Below are 25,311 nucleotides of genomic sequence, written 5' to 3' on the forward strand. Positions count from 1 at the left end.
GTTAAGACCATCCCTCAACTTCGTCACATACCGCCAAAATTGAACAGCCTGGTTGATCTCTGTGCACAGTGAAATATATTTATTTGTTGTGAATTAATTTTGTACAAGCAAGTAGTGGCTTTTTGAGAAATCAATTCATCCAAAAACTCTAAATCACCACAGCCAGCCGTCAGGGCGGTGTTGATTTTTTGTATGTGTACCGACAACTTGAGTGAAGGGATGGTATTATTCCAAGAAAAAGCCGTGCCTGGCCATATCCGGCTGAGACGGGAAGGAATGTGCCTTTAACAGGCCGTAGCACGTGGCTGGCACAACGGTTGTGGAGTCGACAGGATTATAAAAGAATGACAGGTAGACTGAAGGGGGCGGAGCTGAGTTGGTCAGGTAGAAAGAACATATCAGGCACCGCACACACACACACACACACACTCTCACACACCGGGAGTAGATTGAGAACTGGCTTTTAATATTCAGTCCTTGCCTTTGCTTGAATTTTGTACCTCCCCTCGGCGTATCCGCGCCGGGAAGACTGCAGCGCAGCCTGTACGGTTGCATGCGACCCACAGCACGTACACACACACAATCACACGCCGGTATCATTGCATCGTCCTCCCCCATACCCGATCGGGAGGAATCGTGCCTTGGTAACAAACTGCCTGTTCTGTCAGTCCAGACGTTTTGCTCTCGCGGTGCTCTTTTAGTGCGTCGAGGAACTACAAGTGTTTCTGAAACTGCCACCTACCAGAGATTTGACGCCGAAACTGACAGTGTGTGGAATTTTGCTGTATTGCAGGTTGTCTTTACTGCTGTTTCTTCTGTTGCCGAGTTGAGACAACCTGTGACGCGGCTCACGATGTGTTTGAACACTCTATACAATACAGGTAAGCATAACAGAGAGAGAGAGAGAGAGAGAGAGAGAGAGAGAGAGAGAGAGAGAGAGAGAGAGAGAGAGAGAGCCGGAGAGAGAGAGAGAAAGAGAGAGAAATAGAGAGAGAGAGAGAGAGAGAGAGAGAGAGAGAGAGAGAGAGAGAGAGAGAGAGAAGTCGGAAGTCGGAAGTCGGAAATTTTATTTGTTAGGCCTCCGGCCCATAACAAGACTGGTGACACATTATACAAGCGAACAATGGTTAAAATAAGCAGAAAAAGCAACATTATGGACCTGCATCTTGCAACTGAGCATTTTCCAGAGAATCAGTGCGAAATCGTAGTGCTTTGTAAATATACGTTGCTAACTGTCTTACCACTTGGTCATTTGTTGAGGATAGTAATTGGCACATTCTAAACATGGATGGGTTCCGATAATACTTTGAGGCTATTAATTCAACTCTGATCTCATTATATGCGGGACAAACAAGTAAAAAATGTACTTCCGTCTCCAGTGTATCATCTGAGCACAAAGGGCAAAATCTGTCTACGTTATTCACATTGGGTTTATACTGTAAATAGTGGTTATTTAAGGGTGACATACCAAATCTGAAACGTGCTAACATTCTTCTCAAATGAACATTTCTTATCTGATACAAATAACCACTCATACACAAGGACTGCTTAAATAACGAATACACATTATAAAAAACGTGTGATTCAAGGGAACTATGCCAATCCTGTCTAAAGCAATCGACAAGTCTTTGGCGAAATTCTCTTACAAACGTGGAAATATCACCAACACCTTGTGCTTCCCACACTTCACCAAATCCATACTTGTACAAAACATTACGAACGTTACAAGCCCATGTCGTGTAATTTTGCCTTTGTATAGACAGTAGCATATTATACACTTTCTTGGGGTACCTGTTGCCATCCATCCGAGTTAATCGAAGCCAAAACTTCATACACTTTATGTGCGTTACCACAAACAGAGGATAACGTCCTGTTTCACCGTAAACTATATGCCTTGGTGACTTCGGATGGACACCGACAAACCTTTTAATGGCAGACAAATGTACTCTTTCAACAATTTGTTGATCAGCAGAGAGTCCCCAGACCTCCGAACCGTACGTCAAGATCGGTTGTATTTGACTGTCAAACAGTTTAAAAAATGTATCAGGAGAATATTCCCCAATACTCCAAAGAAGTTTGAGGATAGCTGATACTCCCTTTCTCGCGCGATCAGCAAGGTCGTTTAGAGTGTGGGAAAAAGAGATTCTTGTGGACATATAGACTCCTAAATATTTATACATGTTTACAACTTTCACTTCACTATCACCAAAGAACCATTTTTCTCGTAATGCTAGATGACCACCGTTTCTAAACACAACTATGTTCGATTTAGCCATATTTACGACTACCTGAAGCTTCTTTGAGGTGGTCAATAAAACATTTAGCTGGTTTTGCAAACCGATGACACTATCAGAGATTAAAACCACATCATCCGCAAACAACAAAATCAATAATTCGACTAAATCCGGTGACAAATGAATACCGTGTCTTCCATTTGCCATAATGTCTTTGGTTAATTCGTTAATAAACAATGAGAACAAAATCGGTGAGCAGTTTTCACCCTGTTTTAGGCCGACTGGACACATGAATACATCTGAAAGTTCACCTCCTGCTCGAACACACGTTTTCACTGTCGTATACATACTTTTAAGGGCTAAAACAATCTTTCCACACATGCCATTCTGATCCAGTACTTTCCATAGTTTATCCCTGTGAACAGAGTCAAACGCTTTCCGAAAATCTATAAAGGCTGCATACAGTTTTCTATGTCTCAACAACTGTTTCTGTACGGTTCCAAACAGTGTAAATATGTGATCTACTGTAGAGTGATCTTGGCGAAAACCAGCTTGCTCCTCCCCAACAACTTCGTTCTCTTCTATCCAATCAGAAATACGTTTATTCAAAATAAAACTATATAATTTGCTGCATACATTCAACAACGAAACACCTCTATAATTATCCGGTGAATCAATATCTCCTTTCTTATGAATTGGGTGCAAAATCGAGTGTGACCATTCATCGGGAAACAAACCGTTGTCAAATAAATGATTAAAAAAATTGGTCAAAAAAGGCAAAAGTATATCAATACCATTCTTATAAAACTCGTTAATCAACCCATCTGGGCCAGCTGCCTTTCCATTTTTTAGCGCCCGGGCTGAGAGAGAGAGAGAGAGAGAGAGAGAGCGAGAGAGAGAGAGAGGTGTATTTGTCTATTGTAGGCTTATAGGCATGCATGAACGTGTAATCCGGTAATAATGTTACTCATTGGTATAATTGTCTGTACCGTAATGTAACGCAGTTAGTGAGGTCTGCAGAAATGCATCCCATATGCATGTCGTGGTTTGTCTTTGTAGGGAAAATAACGAGAGTGCGTGCAAAAACTTGAACAACGCAAGAACATATGTTTGTTGCATAAGACTTAAATATAACTGTATGTGTTCATCTGTACAACATCTGAAACATATTACGTTTGCCTAATATATATTGGTGCACTGCGTAATCCCAACCCCCACTACCTCTTTTAACTCTCATTTTCTTATTCAGTCTGATTCGAAAGATGTTTTTGTTTTCCGGTTGTCACTGTTGTCGTGCAATTCATTTCCATACTGACGGGCGCAGTGGCCGAATGGATAAGACGTCGGCCTTCTCAGTAATCGGAAGGTCGTGAGCCGGTTCAAATCCCGGCCGCAGCCGCCTGGTGGGTTAAGGGTGGAGATGTTTCCGATCTCCCAGGTCAACATAATATGTATGTGCAGTCCTGCTAGTGCCTTATCCCCCTTCGTGTGTATACGCAAGCACAAGACCAAGTGCGCACGGAAACTTGAATTCCTTTAATCCATGTCAGAGTTCGGTGGGTTATAGAAACACGAAAATACCGGTCATACCCGTTAAAACCCACCTGTGTAAAAACATGAGGGAACGTGGGAGTCAGTTTCAGCCCATGAACGAAAAAGAAGAAGAAGATTTCCATACAGTATGCAACAACAACAAAACTATGATGTTAGCCTGCCAGACCGGGTTTTTTCATGAGGTGTGTGAAATGTACCATTAGTAAATCTTTTAAATAATTTGCAAACCGGCTTACATAATTAATCACATGACTCAACTCGGAAAATGCGTGTGTTTCGTCTAACTTGTTCACCGAGGTTTCCAATGTTGAACGGCAATGCTCACACCAGTTTCTAAAACGTGGCGTCTTTTTTTGCATGACTCACAAACTGAGAGCACCATCAAAACACTCCGCTTATTTTTTCTTTCTTTTCAAGAATGACACTTTATTTTATATAATTGTCTGGCCGGGTCACTGAACAAAGGGACTGTTCTGCATGGATACAGTATTGATTGATCCCTCCCCTGAGCCTGGTGTGTGTGTGTGTGTGTGTGTGAAAAGTAAATACTATCTCGTGTGATGATAAAACGCTATCCACCTGAAATCCAGCTGCTTTCAAATGAATTCTAACGCATTTTGGCTTCACCCCAGGTAGCCAACGTTCTGCACACACACTTACTTATTTATCCATTCACTTCCAGCCAACCGTCCAGGAAAACAAATAGTTAAACTAAAAACAATAAAGAGCATACATTGCTGCACTTTAGTTGCATCAGTGCAGCAGATGGCTATCCGTAATTAGGGGAAGGTCGCCTAATATGGACCGGCTCCTAATATGGACCGGTTCACACACAAAATAACTGTGCTAGAGAGCTCCAAAAAATTTCATTCGCTACAAATACCCTCTCTGGATAGCGTGCACGTGTCAAAACTGCACAAGCCACAAAACCGTTAGGCTTTTTTCACTTTTGTACAATTCTGGCAGCGTTCACTCTTAATGTGACGCTCAAAACGACCTAGTTTCTGTCCTCAGACACAGCTGTTAACTCACAAAAGTTGCTTTATATGACAGCTAAGACTGTCATTACTACATATTAGAATTTTTGGCCCCGTCTTTCTAACGCAAATAAAAAGTAATAGCAAAATCTCACAGTATGTGTGTGTCCCCTAATATGGACCACCTGTGAAGGAAATCACGAATAACACTGTAACATGCAAAGTTTGACAGTGATATCCTCCACGCTTTTAGAGCGCTAACCAGAGATATTACCCAATATTGACGGACTGTGTGATGATATCTTCTGCTATGGTCTGTTGAGAAGTTCCATATCCCTCCCTCTGATTATTATTTCTTTTTGTTCACTCTTTTCTTGTACTTTTCAGTATTTCAAAATGTCTTTTCTTTCAAAAAGTCTAGTCACTTGCTCAACTAAATTCTGGGATAATTACAATTTTATATATATTTGTTTGTTTTTAAATTTAGGTGTTTTTGTTTTTGAAGTGGGGAAGCAATAAAGAGGTCGTCGATATCAAAACTGATATCGACGGAAATGTCGTCGATATCACTTTTGCACTGAGCTCAGTTTTGCCCAATTGACCAATGGAAATCCACGTAACATATGAAATAGCAATATAGCGTGACATAGCAAAGTGTGTGGCACGCACTGTGAGTTTAGCTCACTGACCGAGAATAGTTGATGTTGTAAATCGCAACTAGGATATTGTTACACTTTACCACTGTCCTTGGACATTGAGGGGCTGTCCAAGTAATCGGCCGGGAGAAAGGAAGCCCGGATAGATGCGACAGGAAAGCACTTAACAGGTAAATGGAATAAGCATTCGAATATCGTTAGAGTGTTTATCGCATAAGTTGAATCGACTAACACTGTAAACTGTAAACATAGCAGACAGATATCTAAGACAAGATGTCCGCTAATTATGTTGTGCAGTGCGTCGTATAACCGGTCTGGGAGGGAGATAGTGGCCAAATGACAAGAGTGTGAAGGATCTGAGAAGCCGCCGAAGTATCATAACTCTAGACCAGCATAGCTGAAATTCGACGGGATTTCGCGAAGTTATTGCAAGGTTATGGTTGTCCGTATAGTTGGACCATAGAGATCACAGGGCGAAAGGAACTGAGTAGACCGAGGTCGCCAGTGGAAGGAATTAGTATTCAGATACATTTCCTAGTGAACGGCCATAAACGCTGTGTAATTCTGTGTATGAACAGAGTTAAAATATGTCTATAAGATCTTAATTACATAAGATATAATGAGTGTTTAGTAGGCAGAGCAGACACTGTTTTTTCTGACTACACACGAGCCGTGAGTCGATACCAGTAAAGTAGATATCGTGTGCCTGTGAATTCACGGACTGTTTGTGTATTTCTCTACATAAGTGAAGGGTAGAGGGTTTTGTTAGTGAAATTGTGCACGGGATGGTAATCTCGCTTTGTTTTTGCATCCAAACCTGTGAGTACCGGATTTTTGAATACCTAATATTTATTTATTTTTTTATTTATTTATTTACGAGGATTTATATCGCGCACGTATCTCACCACACAAGGCGACTCAAGGCGCATATTACCTATTAATGCCGTGTGAGATGGAATTTTTTACACAATATATCACGCATTCACATCGGCCAGTAGATCGACTGCCTTTAGGCGCTGCATCCACCTTTCACGGCCTATTATTCCAGGTCACACGGGTATTTTGGTGGACATTTTTATCTACGCCTATACAATTTATGTTCATGATTGTGTGTATTTGTGTGTATGTTGTCATAGCTGAATAATACAGTGGAGGGAACCTACATTTGGAGTTGTGTTTGTTCCTGTATCGTAGCGTACTAGCGAATTTGCATTCATTCACACCACCTTTAACAAATAGAGGAAAAGAACAGATAAAGACTGGTTGCAGTCAAGCATAAAAAGCTTGCTGAAAATAACGTATAACTAGCCATCAAGCTTACACAAAAATATATCAAACAATCTTCTTTACGTGAAAGTTGATAATTTCATAAATTTTCTCTCTGTTAAAAAAAAGAAGTATGTTGTGCTTCAAAAAATCTTCTCATTGAACCGAAACAAATAAATCGGATGCATATTTGAATCAGTCTGACGCGTACACTGTTTTGTCCCATGTTATTTTGGAGTACATCGGGCTTTTCACAATGATTCGCCAAGACCACTTTACAGGTCCATATTAGGCGCCCAGGCTCCTAATATTGACCAGTTGTGAATTTTGTTGTATGTAATTTTTGCTGATTGTTAATCAAAGCTAATTCGCTCTAATTATGCCTGACTATTTACTAAGAAAAATAACAACTACCAAACACAAAATGAAACTTCTGTGCAAGTAAACAAACTAGTTATCAGCATGAAACAAAAAGTGGTACATATTAATTAGGCGATATTTATATAACTTATTCTCCCAATCGTATCACATTAATACATGCACGTGTTACCACTAATACGCTAAAGAGAAATTGCGTTTATTGATTTCTCATAAGTTAAAGAAGGGAACTGGTCTGAAACATATGTGTCCGCCCTTTAAAGTCTCATGCATCCTTTGCAAGCCGAGTCGCCAAACAGATGCGATTGTAATCTGACGTAAATTGAACACTCACTATCTAAATTTGAATATTTTTATCATTTTGTTATTGATTAATTTACGTTGTTGTTGTTGTTGTTGTTGTTGTTGTTGTTGTTGTTGTTGTTGTTGTTGTTGTTGTTGTTGTTGTTGTTGTAAAAACTCGTCAGCATAACAAATGAAACAACTATTTAGAACTTCTTCTTCTTCAGCGTTCGACGGTTGTGTCCCTTATAATCTTAGGCCTGCTGATCGTATGAACTCGCAGGTTCGGCGCAGGTCTTCCACAGTTCCCCAAAGTTTTGTGTCGGGGGTTGTCCTCTCTGGCCAGGTCAGGTCGAGCAGGGGGGCATGGAGAGGGCACGCTTGTAAAATATGCTGGGGGGTTTGTTCATCTTAGCCACAGTCACATAGGCCTGTGTCTGCAACGCCTATTCTTTTGAGGTGCAATTTTTTTTAAATTTAGAACTAATTCCGGCAAAGTCATTTAACATTTTCACAGGCCTGAAATGACCAGGGAAGAATAACAGGAAAATCCATTTCCTGGCTGTGTTAAGTCAGGCCAATGTTGCTGCTCATAAACAATATCGGAACATGTGGCTTGGATCCTTTCCTTCAATAATAATTATTGCAATATTGCAGCGCGTGGGGGAGCATGAAAGCGGCCAGTAAACAGGCAATACGTGACACTCATGTGACCACCCGTCCCTGACAGCCAAGACGACCACGTGAGATAATTTATGATGACTCGATTAGCTAGTGATAACGCCCCTTCGTGTCTCAGTGTATGCCTCCCATCAGCCAGAAACTGAACCGGAAACAAGTCGCGTGAAGCGATATCAAAACTTAACATTCATTCAATATCATGTATATGTCGGCTTGGAACTAAAGGATCAACACTAACAAAAACAGTCATCGCCAAGACTATATCTAGTAAGGCTTGGCTTGCCAAAACCCGATGGCCTAGACGGGTAAAGCTCCTCTCCGTGACTCGACTATGCGAACGTACGTGGTACCCAATTAACCTACTTTCTTTAATTGTGAGCTCATTTTCAGAGTAAGCATGACACACCTATATATTTTTGGATTCTGGAAATTATAAAGAATACAATACACTTCTGAAGCTATATTGTCCATTCTTATACCCTTGTTTTGTGACTACCTTTATGAGACAATCTAATCCAATAGAATAATGATAGCCAAATACAATACAATACAATACAATACAATACAAAACAAAACAAAACAATACAATACAATACAATACGATGCGATACAATAATACTTTATTATTTCAAACTCAGAAATTAGATTGCTGTTGAAATTAATTATACGCATCATTGAACATAATTATAACAACATGAAAACACATCAATTATAAGCAATTTGTATGGAAAAGCGACAGACAGACGGAAAAAGCGACAGACCATTTGTTGGATCTGTTCAAACCGATTCTTTCGTCATAATCATATTGCTTATTTGAACGCATTGCGCAGACTCCACGCAACGATGTCGGTGAAGGGTCGTACGCCCCAAGACAAGACGTTGATGGGAGGAGGAAAAGACTTCAAACGGTGCGCCCTTCAAACTGCGTTTTGTCTTCTGTGTTGAGTCGTCTTTACCTGGTCCTGACTGGGTTTTTATCTTCATGTGTTGGTTCTTGTTTACCTGGTCCAGATAACCTCCCTGGTTTTGTCCCCCAAACATATTGCAAGGGCAAAGGCAAACACTGCGCGTGTTTTTATAAAGTTAGACTGTGCGTACATGACATTGTGCAAATACACTGCAAAAGTCGGCCCCGGGGCACCGGTGACCTTAGGTTTGAGTCACGCTGAAAAAGAAGGAAATTAAGGGTTGAGTAAAAACTCCCGTGTTATCATGGACGGTTTTGCACTTCAGTGAAAGGAGCGGATTGTAGGGGTGGGGGTGGGGGTGGGTGGGAGGGGCCCGGGCTGGTGAGGGGTTATAGTGTTATCAGAAAGGCCAAGGTTCTCAAGGCCGTATACCTGTCAATGCACAAATCTTGCGTAAAGGGCTTGTCAAGTCTTTTGAGGATCTACAGAAACCGCAAGTGCAAAATACAAGCAAACAGACTAAACGGTTAAGCACTTGTTGCGAGTGCCTGTGTGTCTATGAGAGCATACGGGCGTTGTGTGTGTGTGTGTGTGTGTGTGTGTGTGTGTGTGTGTGTGTGTGTGTGTGTGTGTGTGTGCGTGCGCGCGCGTGCGTGCGTACGTGTGTGTTTTGGAAGAAAATGCCATGGGTGAAGCGAGAGGAGAGTACGAGGCAAGAAATAAAGGCAGTCCCAATACCCCTCTTATATACTGTCCTTGGGTATAAATCAGATGGATAACACGATTATTCAACGTGTCTCCTACCCACCTTATTCCTTTGTCTTTTTCGATGGAATGAATTGCTGAATGCTGAAATGTGCTGAATGTGACAGATTAGCATTTAGTACTTTGCACGAATAAAATGGCCAGCCCCGGGGGCTATCAGCAAAATTCGAGATAAGTGTGAATACAAAAATAATTTAATACGCTCAAAAAAGGGAACATTTTTTACAAGAAGGATTGCCTTTTTGTCAGACATGCTCACACAAAGAACTGCATAAACTTGCCTTCTCTCTCTTTTTTCTCAGTTTCTCTCTCTCTCTCTCTCTCTCTCTCTCTCTCGGTGCTCTCTCTCAGAGGCTCTCTCTTTCTCTCTCTCTCTCGGTGCTCTCTCTCAGAGGCTCTCTCTCTCTCTCTCTCTCTCTCGGTGCTCTCTCTCAGAGGCTCTCTCTCCTATCTCTCTCTCTCTCTCTCTCTTCCATTCTCACGATTACGCTCTCCCTCAATCTCAATCTCTCTCTCTTTCTAAAGCTCTCTCGCTTAGTCTCTCTCTCTCTCCCTCTCTCTCTCTCTGAATTACCCCAACCCCAAGAATTGACCTGTACAAGTCCAGTCTCTCATATTCTGCATGGCGCCCTTATGTGGAACTCCATTCCTGAGATAATTTAATTACAAATCAATGAAATATATACAGAATGATGCCTGAGAGTCTATCTAAGTCTTTGCAAATCGCAGTCCCCCCCCCCCCCCCCCCCAAAAAAAAAAAAAAAAAAAAAACCAACATTTTTTATGTTTTGTTATACTGGCGCAACTCGTGCATTCAAGACGAAGAAGGTCAAAGTTTACAATGAATGGCATAACTCACCTCCCACCCACCCCCACTTTACACGTGATAGGTAGGTCCGCGAATAAAACTTCCCTACACTTGAGTGGGTAGTTAAAATCAACAGTTCTTCCCTTCAGCCCTTGTTCTTGTCAGGAGGTTATGACATGCATGATGGGCTCAGCTTGAGAGAAAAGTTATCGTGTGCCTACTATGTTGCTGGCGGTAAGAATTTGGACGCGAATCAAAAACAACACCCACCAGAGAATGTGCACTGTGCTGACTGCGCTCGAACAGTTTTTGGTGCCCCCAAAAATCTGCGTACACATTACAATCTGCTTACCGGTGCATAAATCACTTGCATCTATATATTTGTTAAAGGCACAGTAAGCCTCCCGTAAACCATCACAGAGCTCCCCGAGCGTCTAAATACAGTACAAGCATACTTCCATTTGAACGCTCACCGAACGGGAACATCCTGGCTGCTTTCTGTCGAGCGTGAGACATTTTTTCAAATAATTTATTTTCGTGGACTTGGCCCTGAAGAACAACGGCGCCTCGTTTCAAGTTTGCGCTAGACCTAACTTTTAAAATCTAAATAATAAATTGACAGCTTGTTACACAAACATTCTTTAATCATAAAAGAATTCGTTTTTCATCAAGACAAGATCAGAACAATTCGAAGTTGTGAAAGTTTAAAAAAAGAAAAGCCCGGAAGCAGGGTCACGCAAGGGTCGTAGCAGACGACGGCCCGGTTTATCAGTGCAAATCGCCGTTCCTCTCAACAGTCAAAAGCCATCGCTAGAGTTCTTGTGAACCACAGCCGTTGTTTCGTGCATAAAAAAACGTGCTATTGTAGATAAGCTCACGTCGAGTCGCATTCAAATGACTAACTATGACGACTGCATTGTGAAAAGGGGGAAAACTGGATCACACGGGTTCACGATGGCTCAGGGGTAAGATAAACCACGCAAAAATAAATTCTTTGAAAATTGTTCGCTCTTCACGGAGGGCACCTAGGATGTTCTCAATTGGTGAGTGTTTAAAGGCACAGTAAGCCTCCCGTAAACCATCACAGAGCTCCCCGAGCGTCTAAATACAGTACAAGCATACTTCCATTTGAACGCTCACCGAACGGGAACATCCTGGCTGCTTTCTGTCGAGCGTGAGACATTTTCAAAGAATTTATTTTCGTAGACTTGTTCGTTAACAACAACGGCGCCTCGTTTTTGCGCTAGACCTAACTTTTAAAATCTAAATAATAAATTGACAGCTTGTTACACAAACATTCTTTAATCATAAAAGAATTCGTTTTTCATCAAGACAAGATCAGAACAATTCGAAGTTGTGAAAGTTTAAAAAAAAGAAAAGCCCGGAAGCAGGGTCACGCAAGGGTCGTAGCAGACGAAGGTTTATCAGTGCAAATCGCCGTTCCTCTCAACAGTCAAAAGCCATCGCTAGAGTTCTTGTGAACCACAGCCGTTGTTTCGTGCATAAAAAACGTGCTATTGTAGATAAGCTCACATCGAGTCGCATTCATGACTAACTGACGACTGCATTGTGAAAAAGGAAAACTGGATCACACGGGTTCACGATGGCTCAGGGGTAAGATAAACCACGCAAAAATAAATTCTTTGAAAATTGTTCGCTCTTTACGGAGGGCACCTAGGATGTTCTCAATTGGTGAGTGTTTAAATGAAAGGGTGTTTGTACTGTGTGTAAAAGCCTGACCGTATCTGTGATGGTTTACGGGAGGCTTACTCTGCCTTTAAATGAAAGGGTGTTTGTACTGTGTGTAAAAGCCTGACCGTATCTGTGATGGTTTACGGGAGGCTTACTCTGCCTTTAAGCTACCTGAGGGATGGTTCGCAGTTAAACTCATATACTGATTAAGCTCAGTACTTGCGGCACTATTAGACCGTTTTCTGGTAACCGTGACTGCGACGGATGTGTGTGTGTGTCAGTGTGTGTGTGTCAGTGTGTGTGTGTGAAAAGAGAATGGCATGTTATAGACTTGTGATTCTTATGTAAATAGTTTATATTTGAAGTGAGCGATAAGATGCGTGGCGGAGTGACGGTCTGTGAGTATTCAGCTGTTTTAACGTTATGTTGTCCAATTTATCCTACTTTTCTGAGTGTAAAACGCACTTAGATAATTAAGTTGCATTGTAGGTATAGTATTGCCGCCATTGTATCATAGGCTATTAATATTATGTGTCGATCGAACACTGGATTTTCATGCGTTGGGCCATATGACGTCAGAGGCTAACTAATACTATCCAGTCGGCTCAGCAGCGTGTCCAAGACCGCAACATAGTGCACTGTTTGTGCGCGTTCTATCGTAACTGAAGAAACGAAAGGAATCGATACATATAAACTACTCAAAATAAGTTAGGGAACACCCTTCATTTTCATGTGTTTTTGCAAATCGATGCTATTGTCAAAACTTTGCAAGCTACAACGCTGATCTTACACACACGCACAGAGTGGACTCCTGCCTTTGTTGTACAGGCTTGGTGTGCTGCACGTGCTACTCGGGCGTCAATGGCTGAGCGTTGAAAATTGGTGAAAAGTTGGAAAATGTTACCGTTTTTATGCTGACTCACCATTTTTTCTATAGCGTGTTTCTGACAAAATGATGCACTGCACGTGGAAGCTTGATGCTGTGAGTAGTTTATAATAACCAGTGAATACCCGGCTTCGCCGGGTGGATCGCGAGACAGAGTATGCAGCGTGGCGGTTCGCCGGCTTAGAGCACGTGTTTAAAATTTTCATCGACCAGTTTGTGCCCGGGGTCCACCTGAATATGCCCACCAAATTTGATGCAGATCCGTCGAGACTGAAAGGCTTTGGCAGTGCATCGCGAACAGACAGACACACAGATACACACACAGACAGTAGTCGTACCCGCCATCTACTGTAGAGCTTCTGGGTAGACACAGAAACACCGGCAAAGCTCCTGACTATTAATGGTTGCAATGAATATTTACGATGGAAGGGGTAGTATTAGTGGCAATATTTTGAAGATGGGAGGGATTTTGTACACGAATTGCAATACTTAGATGTACTACCTGTGCAGAAAAGCGCTGCTTAGATTCGTTTTCGTTGTGTGGCGGAAGTGAAAGAAGTGAAAAAGTAGAGCCGAAAAAAAAGTGTTTAGTTTTGTAATTCGTATTGCGAAACAGAGTATTCACCGCGGTTCACCGCGCCGCGCTTAGAGCACGTGTTGAAAATTTGAATTTTCATCGACCAGTTTGAATGACTCGCAAGAGAGTACAATGCGGTGGTGGTTGGTAAGCCATGTTTGCTGAAAGAGAAACAGTGTTGAAAGTGATTTGATCTTTTTTAACGGACAGACACAGAACTTGCACCCGTTGTCCTCACTGTAAAAGTACAAAGGTCGAATCTATTTATAGCCACGCGAAAAATCCACTGTCATCTTATCTCTATATATACGGCTTGTGTGTGTGTGTGTGTGTGTGGTGTGGTGTGGTGTGGTGTGTGTGTGTGTGTGTGTGTGTGTGTGTTTGCGTTGCGGTGAACCGCGGTGAATAAATACTCTGTTTCGCGATACGAATTACGAAAATAAACACTTTTTTGTTCGCTTTTCTGCACAGCGATTTTCTGCACAAGTAGTACATCTATGTATTGCAATTCGTGTACAAAATCCCTCCCATCTTCAAAATATTGCCACTGATATATACTACCCCTCCCATCGTAAATATTCTGCATCAAATTTGGTGGGCATATTCAGGTGGACCCCGGGCACAAACTGGTGGATGCATACTCTGTCTCGCGATTCACCTAGCGAAGCCGGGTATTCCTCTAGTATGTCATATTGTAGTAAAAAAAAAAATAATAATAAATAAAAATAACGTACATTGTATTGTATAATATTGTATTATGTTGTATTGCACTGGTCATAAAGTATTACAGAAACTAACTCATTTTCAACTAAGTTCTTAGTTTGCCGCATAAACGAACGACTGAATTAATCAATCAACCATGGCAGTGACTCAAAGAATACATCACTGAGTTCAATCCATCAATACATCGATGGAGAAAATAACTAAATAGAACCGGCTTTACAAAAGCGTTCAGGCACTCGCCTGATGCGGCAGCCATTACGAAACAGATGAACTTCCGGTGAAGCCTGGAAGGTTCCTTTTTTGCTCCCATAATGCCGTCGTGATGTAACAGATCAACTTCCGTTCAGCCAGGCAGAAATTCCGGTCCAGGAATAGTACATGGGGTCTTATGTTATCGACATCAGTCTCTTCCATTCATTCACGGCACTATAAGCCTCTCTCACGCTATCCAAAACACTTGCGCTGCAGCTGCCAACAACAACTGAGTTAAGAAATGAGACTTTTTTTTCTTTTTTTTTTTTAACAAATGAGACTGAATGAAGACAGAAACGGGACGCCGATAGTCCAATTGAACGAACAGTGTATAAATAATACAGTGCATTACGGCGTATGCTGCCGCGCCCGCAAGTGCCTGTCGCTGTCACATGAAGGTCAAACCCGTATGTGTTCAGACAGTATTTCGGTGTTTATGGATGTGAGCTTTACCCAAAGTTCTTCAGTGTTTCACTGAACTCAGTTGAGACCCCGTAACTGAGCCATCGCGCCTCAAGTTCTGCACGATGATGTTGAACTAGATGATTACCCGCTTCGCCGGGTACCGGCTTCGCCGGGAAGAAGTAGAGCAGAATACCAGGGACCCGGCTTTGCACGAAGGAAGGGAGATCTAAAAAAAGTAACGTGCAGTGACGTTCTTAAAATAGTAACGTAGTAACGGGAATATGGATTGACGCCACACGAAGGAAGGGAGATCTAAAAATAGTAACGTGCAGTGACCTTCTAAAAATAGTAACGTAGTAACGGGAATATGGATTGACGCCACACGAAGGAAGGGAGATAAACGCGCAAAACAAAACACTGGAAAAGATAAGGAAGAGTTACTGGGAATGGATATAGTGGATCTACAGAAAAACCCAAATCGGTTCAGCGCTGCGCGCTGGGAGCACGTGTTGAAATATCTCATCGATGAGGTTGTGTCCGGGGTGTAGCTGAATACGGTCTCCAAATTTGAAAAAGATCGACCGAGAACTTTGGCCGTGCATCGCGAACAGACACACAGACAGACAGACACTAGTCGTATATATATATAGATAGATGCGAATGCCGCCCACAACGTGGGGCAGCGGACCAAAGATGGTTACATGCAGCTACATCACAAAGACAGCTGCATACATAGGCTAAAGGTTGCATGGTGTATCCCTTCTAACACAACACTTGACGCCTTGAGCCAGTTGCATCAGTGCAACCTTGTTGCATGGTGTATCTCTTCTATTACAACACTTGACGTTTTGAGCCAGTGCACTGATGCAACAAGGTTGCATGGTGTATCTCTTTTCTTACATCATTGACGCCTTGAGTCAGTTGCATGGTGTATCTCTTCTCTTACGGCAACACTTGACGCCTTGAGTCAGTTGCATGCAACAAGGTTGCATGGTGTATCTCTTCTCATACAACACTTGAAGCCTTGAGCCAGTTGCATGCAACTTGTTGCATGGTGTATCTCGTCTCTTATAACACTCGACGCCATGAGTCAGTTGCATGCAACAAGATTGCATGGTGTAGGCTATCTCTTCTCTTACAACTCTGTAGTGTCGGACGAGGTCAACACGAATGACTCCGTCGTCGATAACTGACTACAACGTTAATGACTCAAATGCGCACGTGCAGTGGCGGCGTTGGGGCGGTGAAGTGCAATGTTACTGTGTATGTCCGGGCAGATACTACACAAGAAAAATGTTCATTCAAAATGAACAGCGTCGATGCAATGTCCACCAAAGCAGTTATTTTGGGAAGTGTTAAAAGGTTAGGGTCAAAAGTCAATGAATTGCATGTTGTGCTGGATATATAAATTGTTTATTTCAGTCAATGCTTGCTATGAATTGATCAAACAGCCACAAGAAAAAACAAGTCGCGTAAGGCGAAATTACTACATTTAGTCAAGCTGTGGAACTCACAGAATGAAACTGAACGTAGTCCGCCGCTAGTGCAAAAGGCAGTGAACGTGACGAGCCTGTTTGGCGCGGTAACGGTTGCGCTGTGCTTCATAACACGCTTTACTGTACCTCTCTTCGTTTTAACTTTCTGAGCGTGTTTTTAATCCAAACATATCATATCTATATGTTTTTGGAATCAGGAACCGACAAGGAATAAGATGAAATAGTTTTTAAAACGATTTCGGAAATTTAATTTTGATCATAATTTTTATATTTTTAATTTTCAGAGCTTGTTTTTAATCCAAATATAACATATTTATATGTTTTTGGAATCAGAAAAGGATGAAGAATAAGATGAACGTAAATTTGGATCGTTTTATAATTTATTTATTTTTTTACAATTTTCAGATTTTTAATGACCAAAGTCATTAATTAATTTTTAAGCCACCAAACTGAAATGCAATACGGAAGTCCGGCCTTCGTCGAAGATTGCTTGGCCAAAATTTCAATCAATTTGATTGAAAAATGAGGGTGTGACAGTGCAGCCTCAACTTGTACAAAAAAGCCGGATATGACGTCATAAAAGACGTTTATAAAAAAAACAAAAACGTCCTGGAATATCATTCCCAGGAAGTCTCATGTCAAATTTCATAAAGATCGGTCCAGTAGTTTAGTCTGAATCGTTCTACACACACACACACAGACAGACAGACACACACACACACACACACACACACACACACACACACACACACACACACGCACATACACCAAGAACCTCGTCTCGATTCCCCCCTCTATGTTAAGACATTTAGTAAAAACTTTTTAATTAAAAAATAGAGCTTGTTTGAAACAGGTAGAAAGGAAGAGTTGATATTGCAATATCTGTACGTGGGAATGTGGTGAAAAAGAGTGCTAAAAGACTAAGTCGGCCTCAGATCCATTTCAAATATTTATTGCAGAAAAACAAAATACAAATTAAAAACAAAACCACAGAACCATTACCAGGTGTCATAGGAATGTTTGAAAACAATAGTTTTAATTTTACACTGTAAATACAGGAATCAGAATTAAACACCTCAAATTGGCACATGCATAATGAATCACCTGGAATTGCAACAGGGAGATACTGAAGTAATTGGAAACAAACACTTGAAATTGACAGAGAAACAATTGAAAATATATTACTGACATGAGCGTACAATATTTTAATGGAAGTGCATTTTTAGCACGAAGCATCCGCAGGAGGATGCACTAACAATTACATAGTGCCACAAAATGTGTACGGACATTTCACAACCGTGCATTATTAGCACAGAACACATACATGGGGGCGCACAAAACATTATTGTACCATGATGATGATCGGGATTGTTGAAGATCTTTTCTTGTGTAAGGCGCCCTTGTATGACCGCAACTGATCCAACCGGCCGCATCTGAACAAACGACGTCGAAACGGCGCGAAACACGTCCTCTCGGTTGGTCTCGGATTGACTCGGCTCCTCTCGGTCTTTTTTTGTGTGTGTCTTTTTTTCTTTTCCTTATGGTCGGAGTGGTATATTTATGTACATCTTAGATTGATAAACACCCGAAAGCTGTGTTTAATCGTTTCGCGTAAATTGTACATTTTTTTCAGCTTTGAAATTGTTTTGGCTTGGAGAGTCAGCGCGCTTTGGCTTGGAGACTAATTCTCCACAGGCACGTTCTTCCCAACCACAGATACCAGCGTCGTCCGCGACGCTGGAACAAGACAGGGGTGTTTATCATGGCACCGAGTCGTTGTTGCCTTGCCATATTATACTACTTGGGCTAATTCGTCACACAAACTTATATGCCTGTTTCACACGGACACGCAAGTAGACTAGTAGCACGTATGTGGGTGTTCGGTTGGTAGGCTTATTTCGGTCCACCCACACGCTGACACAGTGAACGACTAAAATTAAAACACCTTGTGTCTGCAACACACACACCCACACACACTATGATGACTCACACCGTCTGTTCACAAACAGACACGCACACGCACACACTCACACACATACACACACACACACACACACACACACACACAGACCGTATGTGGAATTATCCGCCTGTACAGGCAACTATGAATTTAAAATAATGTAGTAACTTGAACTGCTTATATTTAATCTTTTAGTTTTACAATTAGCCACCATGCTTGAAGCTCAGTTATGGCCTACTTAATAAAACCTTGTTGAATATCACCCAGACAGTTGAAGTCAAAACTTAAAGAGGAGCACCGTAACCCCCCCAAACGGCAAAACAAAAACAAAAAAGAAGAAAAAAGTGCAATATTTCCTGGGACATTGAAAAATGTGATGTGTACACTGGCATGGGTCAAGCCGGCCGCGGTTAGGGCGCCGCGCTCCCTACACTGAAATGTCAGATTAAAGCCCTTTTACAGCCGCTACAAAACAAAACACGGGGAAGTTCGTTTTGTGGGCCCGGCCCGGCCGCCATCGATGTCAACATAACTAAAGGAGAAGAAAATCAATGAATCCGAGCCTGGGAAGGCAGGATGTCTCTTTGTCTTGACAGTCCCAAAATATTTTGTTGTGACTTGAAAGTCACGTAGGCCGCCTACAAACAGACGGATGTGCGGGGAAGAAACCCCACCGTGCATACACACCACAAAAAACACGAGTTGGGAGAAGGGGGTTAGGGGAGGGGGTGGGGGGGGGGTGAGGACTTGTTTACCTTTCACTATCCGCCTGTTACAGCAGGGGCGGACGAGGGAGGGGGCACAGGGGGCACGTGCCCCCCCCCCCCCTGAAAAAGAAAAAAAAAAAAGAAGAAGAAAAAAAAAAAGATTTTTCTATGCTGATTCTATGACCATTTCTAAGTTCAAATGGCACCAGATGGCACCATTTTGCTTCTTTGGGCAAAAATTTTTCCCTAGCAAATTCGGGCGCTTCGCGCCCATCACATTCACTTTCAATTCAAAGTGCCCCCCCCCTTACAAAGCAACTGGTCCGCCCCTGTACAGTGTATTTCTGCCAACAGTCCAGCCGTCGCAGTCCTTGTTTTTGGACTATAAATTATTATAGAGCAGCTGCTATTGAATGTTTTATTGCAGCACTGGGGATGCGTATGTGGTCACGCGGTTTTATATATATATATATCTCAAACAGATGCTGTCAACAATTCATTTTCACTGCTGAAAAACAAGCCAAATGACTGTGACGTGACAGACATGTACTGACTCCGATTTGGCTGTCCTGCTGACAGTTTTTTTACCCTCCACTTATCCTATTCCTACATACGTGAGAGACACCCGTGAGATAATAATCGTTCAAATCACACGTGTGTCAGTATATCATGTAAATGAGGTCATGTCAAGCAAGTCTGGCAGGGACCTGTTTTTCCATTGCTTATGATGCCCAAGTCACCGAGACAAACGTCATTATAGAAACTGACAACAATTGCGCTCGATAATTACCCTCGATAAATCTTTAGAACTAACACGTCACGCCACACTTTCAGAGCGACGTTTCTTTGCTTTGGCGTAATAGACTGCACGAGGCTTTAGAAGAGATGATCGACTAGGTTCCAAAACAAGCGTCTTCAATTTAGCTGCCTCGATGACTGCAGGACATTTTCAGTAAAATACACTAATTAGTACAGTATGTAGGATAAACAGAATACTACATGGCTTGCTGTTTCGTACCAGATTTACACTCGTTGCTTTTTCAAATAGTGAACAGCTCGCTTTCGCTCGCAGTTCAATATTTAAAAAAACAACTCGTGTAAATCTGGTACGACACAGCAAGCCATGTGGTATTCTCTACATATCGCACGGCTGTGACACTGCTGAACGGTTGCCGCCAGCAGCAGGCATTGCCTCCGTGCGCGTTTTCCTCATTTTCAGGGAGTGGTTTACTGGGGGGTTCACTGAGTGACTGACTCGCCGGTAGCACCACGTCCGACCGGCCGAGGCTAAACCAGTGAATCGGTCGGTTCTGCGTTCTCACTGAGTCTCTCAGTCAGTCGACTGACACTGACGAGACAACTGTTTTACAACACCCACCCCACTGCTAAAATGGAAAAAAAAGCGCTTGACTGTGCTGCAAAATGAGTACCGACAGTACCGGGTGTGACAACTCATATCAGTCAGTTCAGTCTCTCTCTCTCTTTCTCTGTCTCTCTCTCTTTCTCTGTCTCTCTCTGGCAGCCGTCTCAGCGGCCTCACGATCACTGATTCAGTGAGTCAATCACTGAACTCGGATGTGAAAACGTGTAGGCTTCGACACCGGGCAATGGACTGTCTATATCAAGCACACCAATGTAATATTTGTCATCAATTTTTGTTGAGGCGTTTCTTGTTCTTCCTTTTTATATTTAGTCAAGTTTTGACTAAATATTTTAACATCGAGGGGGAATCGAAACGAGGGTCGTGGTGTATGTGCGTGTGTGTGTCTGTGTGTGTGTCTGTGTGTGTGTGTGTGTAGAGCGATTCAGACTAAACTACTGGACCGATCTTTATGAAATTTGACATGAGAGTTCCTGGGTATGAAATCCCCGAACGTTTTTTTCATTTTTTTGATAAATGTCTTTGATGACGTCATATCCGGCTTTTCGTGAAAGTTGAGGCGGCACTGTCACGCCCTCATTTTTCAACCAAATTGGTTGAAATTTTGGTCAAGTACTCTTCGACGAAGCCCGGGGTTCGGTATTGCATTTCAGCTTGGTGGCTTAAAAATTAATTAATGACTTTGGTCATTAAAAATCGGAAAATTGTAAAAAAAAATAAAAATTTATAAAACGATCCAAATTTACGTTTACCGTATTCTCCACCATTTGCTGATTCCAAAAACATATAAATATGTTATATTCGGATTAAAAACAAGCTCTGAAAATTAAATATATAAAAATTATTATCAAAATTTTTTTTTCGAAATCAATTTAAAAACACTTTCATCTTATTCCTTGTCGGTTCCTGATTCCAAAAATATATAGATATGATATGTTTGGATTAAAAACACGCTCAGAAAGTTAAAACGAAGAGAGGTACAGAAAAGCGTGCTATGCAGCATAGCGTAACCACTACCCCGCTCTTCTTGTCAATTTCACTGCCAATGCCGTGAGCGGTGGACCACGAGTATACGGTCTTGCTGCGTTGCATTGCGTTCAGTTTCATTCTGTGAGTTCGACAGCTACTTGACTAAATATTGTATTTTCGCCTTACGCGACTTGTTATATTTAGTCAAGTTTTGACTAAATATTTTAACATCGAGGGGGAATCGAAACGAGGGTCGTGGTGTATGTGCGTGTGTCTGTGTGTGTGTCTGTGTGTGTGTGTGTGTGTGTGTGTAGAGCGATTCAGAGTAAACTACTGGACCGATCTTTATGAAATTTGACATGAGAGTTCCTGGGTATAAAATCCCCGAACGTTTTTTTCATTTTTTTGATAAATGTCTTTGATGACGTCATATCCGGCTTTTCGTGAAAGTTGAGGCGGCACTGTCACGCCCTCATTTTTCAACCAAATTGGTTGAAATTTTGGTCAAGTAATTTTCGACGAAGCCCGGACTTCGGTATTGCATTTCAGCTTGGTGGCTTAAAAATTAATTAATGACTTTGGTCATTAAAAATCTGAAAATTGTAAAAAAAAATAAAAATTTATAAAACGATCCAAATTTACGTTTATCTTATTCTCCATCATTTGCTGATTCCAAAAACATATAAATATGTTATATTCGGATTAAAAACAAGCTCTGAAAATTAAATATATAAAAATCATTATCAAAATTAAATTGTCCAAATCAATTTAAAAACACTTTCATCTTATTCCTTGTCGGTTCCTGATTCCAAAAACATATAGATATGATATGTTTGGATTAAAAACACGCTCAGAAAGTTAAAACAAAGAGAGGTACAGAAAAGCGTGCTATCCTTCTTAGCGCAACTACTACCCCGCTCTTCTTGTCAATTTCACTGCCTTTGCCATGAGCGGTGGACTGACGATGCTACGAGTATACGGTCTTGCTGAAAAATGGCATTGCGTTCAGTTTCATTCTGTGACTTCGACAGCTACTTGACTAAATATTGTATTTTCGCCTTACGCGACTTGTTTTTTTTTAAATGTATAACTCGTGTGTAGGCTACTCGATCAGACTTCACCCATTTCGGCGGGTAGTCTAGTTGGTCAGGCATGACACGAATCTTGCTTTGGATTGGTTGATCGATAGGCGCATGCGCATTATCAACTTTCCCCGCCGGTTTGCATCATCTAGCTCGAAGTGTGTGGCGCTTGGTAACATGATCATCATAATACATGTATTCAAACGGTGTTAAAATCACGATTTTAGCTGTTTTTTAACGATCGAGTGGAAAAGGACACAGATATTCATCATTGTCGGTCTTCTGTCAGCCCTCTAAGCGGTTGACTTGTTTTGACAAGGAAGGCGAAGGCTTGGAAAGTTGTCTGCTAGTGCTACGCAAAACAGAAGCCAGTGCATGGTTTTCAGATTGTGCTGCAGCATGAGAAAAACGTAAGCCTAAAACATATGTTTCATGTGTGAACGGGATTCCGATGCTCGCTTTTCACAAATATAATTTCATCTTTGCGAGAAAAGCATACCACTCGTTAGATTAGACTCTTTTTCTTGAATGGTAGGCTGAACTGCGCGGTGAAATGCGGGATGGTTATGTCCCAGAAAATAGATCTGCCGACGTCAGAACCGCACGTGCGCACATCACGGATGCTGGCGCAGCATCTACAAGTAGTTTGTCTTTTGCCAAGTTCTCACCGATCGCATGCTCACTTTGGTATCTTCCGGGGACGGCAGTGCTCGTGCGGTTTCTTTTGCCGAGCTTTTTGGTAGTAAGAGGAAGGCTATTATATGCTCTCGAGCTCAGTCATTGACATTGCCAACTGTGTTGAGTCCACATACGGCAGTCATAATAGGTAGGTCGTTGACGATTTCAGTTTACAGTGGCATCAGTCTCTCAGTCTGTGTTTATTTTGGTAAAACGTTACTTCCAGGATCAGGCATAGGTTCTGCTCTTAGTCTGGAATAAGACGGCGCACAGACACGCCCAAAGGCAGCTGAGTTGAGAGAGAGAGAGAGGTGCACAGATGCAGGCATGACATTGACCTCTTCTTAAAAGATGATGTGCCTGATACATCGATAGTGACAATCTGAAGATCTAATTAGACACTTGTTGTATTGCTTTGTTTCACGGTTTTATTGACTGGAAGTTTTAGAAATGACAGATTTCAATGTATTTTTGTTACAATACTGGGTTTAATTGACTTTATGAGTGAATTACAATGTTACTTATGAGTATGATGAAGCTTAGGGGGTATGGGAAAGCGAGTGTTTGCGCCTACACCTGACTGAAATTACCCCATTTTGTGCTCTACTGCCACTCTCCATGTCTTAAAATTCATGTTCATACAATCATAGATTGTACAATGACTTGTCTTTGATTGCAGATTCCTACATTCCTTGACTGAGTTTTGGTTTGCTTTTTAGATGAGGCCAGGTCCTAGTAGAAGCATGAATGATTGAGAGAGTGTGTGTGTACATTCACAGTAAATGAGGGAGAGAGTGTGTGTGTACATTCACACTGTAAATGAGGGAGAGAAGAAGAAGAAGCTTATCAACAAAATGTGTTTTTTTCTGTTTGTTTTAGGACCGCTGTTGCCTTAGCTTCCTTTGAAGCCAGTGAGAATCAAGTGAACAAGATGAATTTCTCGAGGAAAACCAACTATCTTCTGTGGAGCATGTCGGACATCCTGCGACAACTGCTTGACAACATAGCTGTTGCTTTCTGTGGTTGAACAAAGTGAAACTGAAGTGAATAAACAGTACCATATTTGTAATATATACAGTCAATGTAAATTTATACCAAAGACCTTTTGGTGCCAAAGAAGTGTACAGAACTTGACATTTTTACAGTGTAACTTATTTTTTTCTTCCATTTTGCTACTGTGTTGTTCACCTTGTATGCTGTGAGGAGGGTATCGCCAACAGAACTAAATTAAGGCAGCACTTAGAGGGGGAAAGATTCTTGTAGAGGTAAGTGTATAAATTCATTGCATTTCAATTTAACACATTTCATACACATGTATTGCTTTTGCGATTGTGTGAAACCCCAGTGACGATGTTTTCGTGTTACTGTTTTACGTTCTATTACCTTCACTACCTGCCCAAAGCTTCCTCTTACTCGGTCACACTGTTATCGCAACTGTGTTGTTCACCTTGTATGCTGTGAGGAGGGTATCGCCAACAGAACTAAAGGCAGCCCTTAGGGGGGGAAAGATTCTTGTGGAGGTAAGTGTATAAATTCATTGCATTTCATTTTAACACATTTGATGTACTGTATTGCTTTTGCGATTATGTGAAACTCCAGTGACGATGTTTTCGTGTTACTGCTTTATGTTCTATTACCTTCACTAGGTCTGCCTAAATCTTCCTCTTACTCAGTCGCTGCAATCCTGCAGTGGCCACCCCCCCCCCCCCCCCCCCCCTGTCCCAAAGTGAAACAATGAAATTCATTATTGAAGTGATTGCAAAGTATGAAGGTGGAAGTCTTTTTCTGTACTTAGTTGTAACTTGAATTCAATCTCATGCTGACTTTCACTCTGAAAGGGTTGCTTTGAGTTAATTAGTAAGCTTCAAAAGAGGAGAGTCCTGCTGTATAATGTTATTGGAGGTGTATAAGCAAACAGCAGCTGTTCTGCATGGGCCATTGACATTGTATACTAAGGCATCATAATGTGATATATATATCCTGTTGTCCAGGTT

The 25,311-nt window shown here is 41.7% G+C and overlaps 1 protein-coding gene across 6 annotated transcripts in view; it reads left to right on the top strand.

The window, feature by feature from the left end:
• The first annotated feature begins 420 nt into the window (after positions 1-420).
• The window catches only part of LOC138972836 (b(0,+)-type amino acid transporter 1-like), a 54,049-nt gene continuing 29,158 nt past the window's right edge, over positions 421-25,311 (top strand). Inside the window, exons 1-2 of one of the 6 annotated variants that reach the window (XM_070345518.1) lie at positions 421-881; positions 24,197-24,582. The gene's annotated coding sequence lies outside the window, so the exon portion shown is untranslated. Of the gene's footprint in view, positions 882-5,494; positions 5,592-8,031; positions 8,091-20,645; positions 20,668-22,779; positions 23,050-23,316; positions 23,466-24,196; positions 24,583-25,311 lie in introns of those variants that run through there. The other 5 variants (XM_070345537.1, XM_070345530.1, XM_070345540.1 and 2 more) reach the window with 5 other exon arrangements.

The sequence above is a fragment of the Littorina saxatilis genome, linkage group LG1, assembly GCF_037325665.1.
Source record: "Littorina saxatilis isolate snail1 linkage group LG1, US_GU_Lsax_2.0, whole genome shotgun sequence".
NCBI lineage: Eukaryota > Metazoa > Mollusca > Gastropoda > Littorinimorpha > Littorinidae > Littorina > Littorina saxatilis.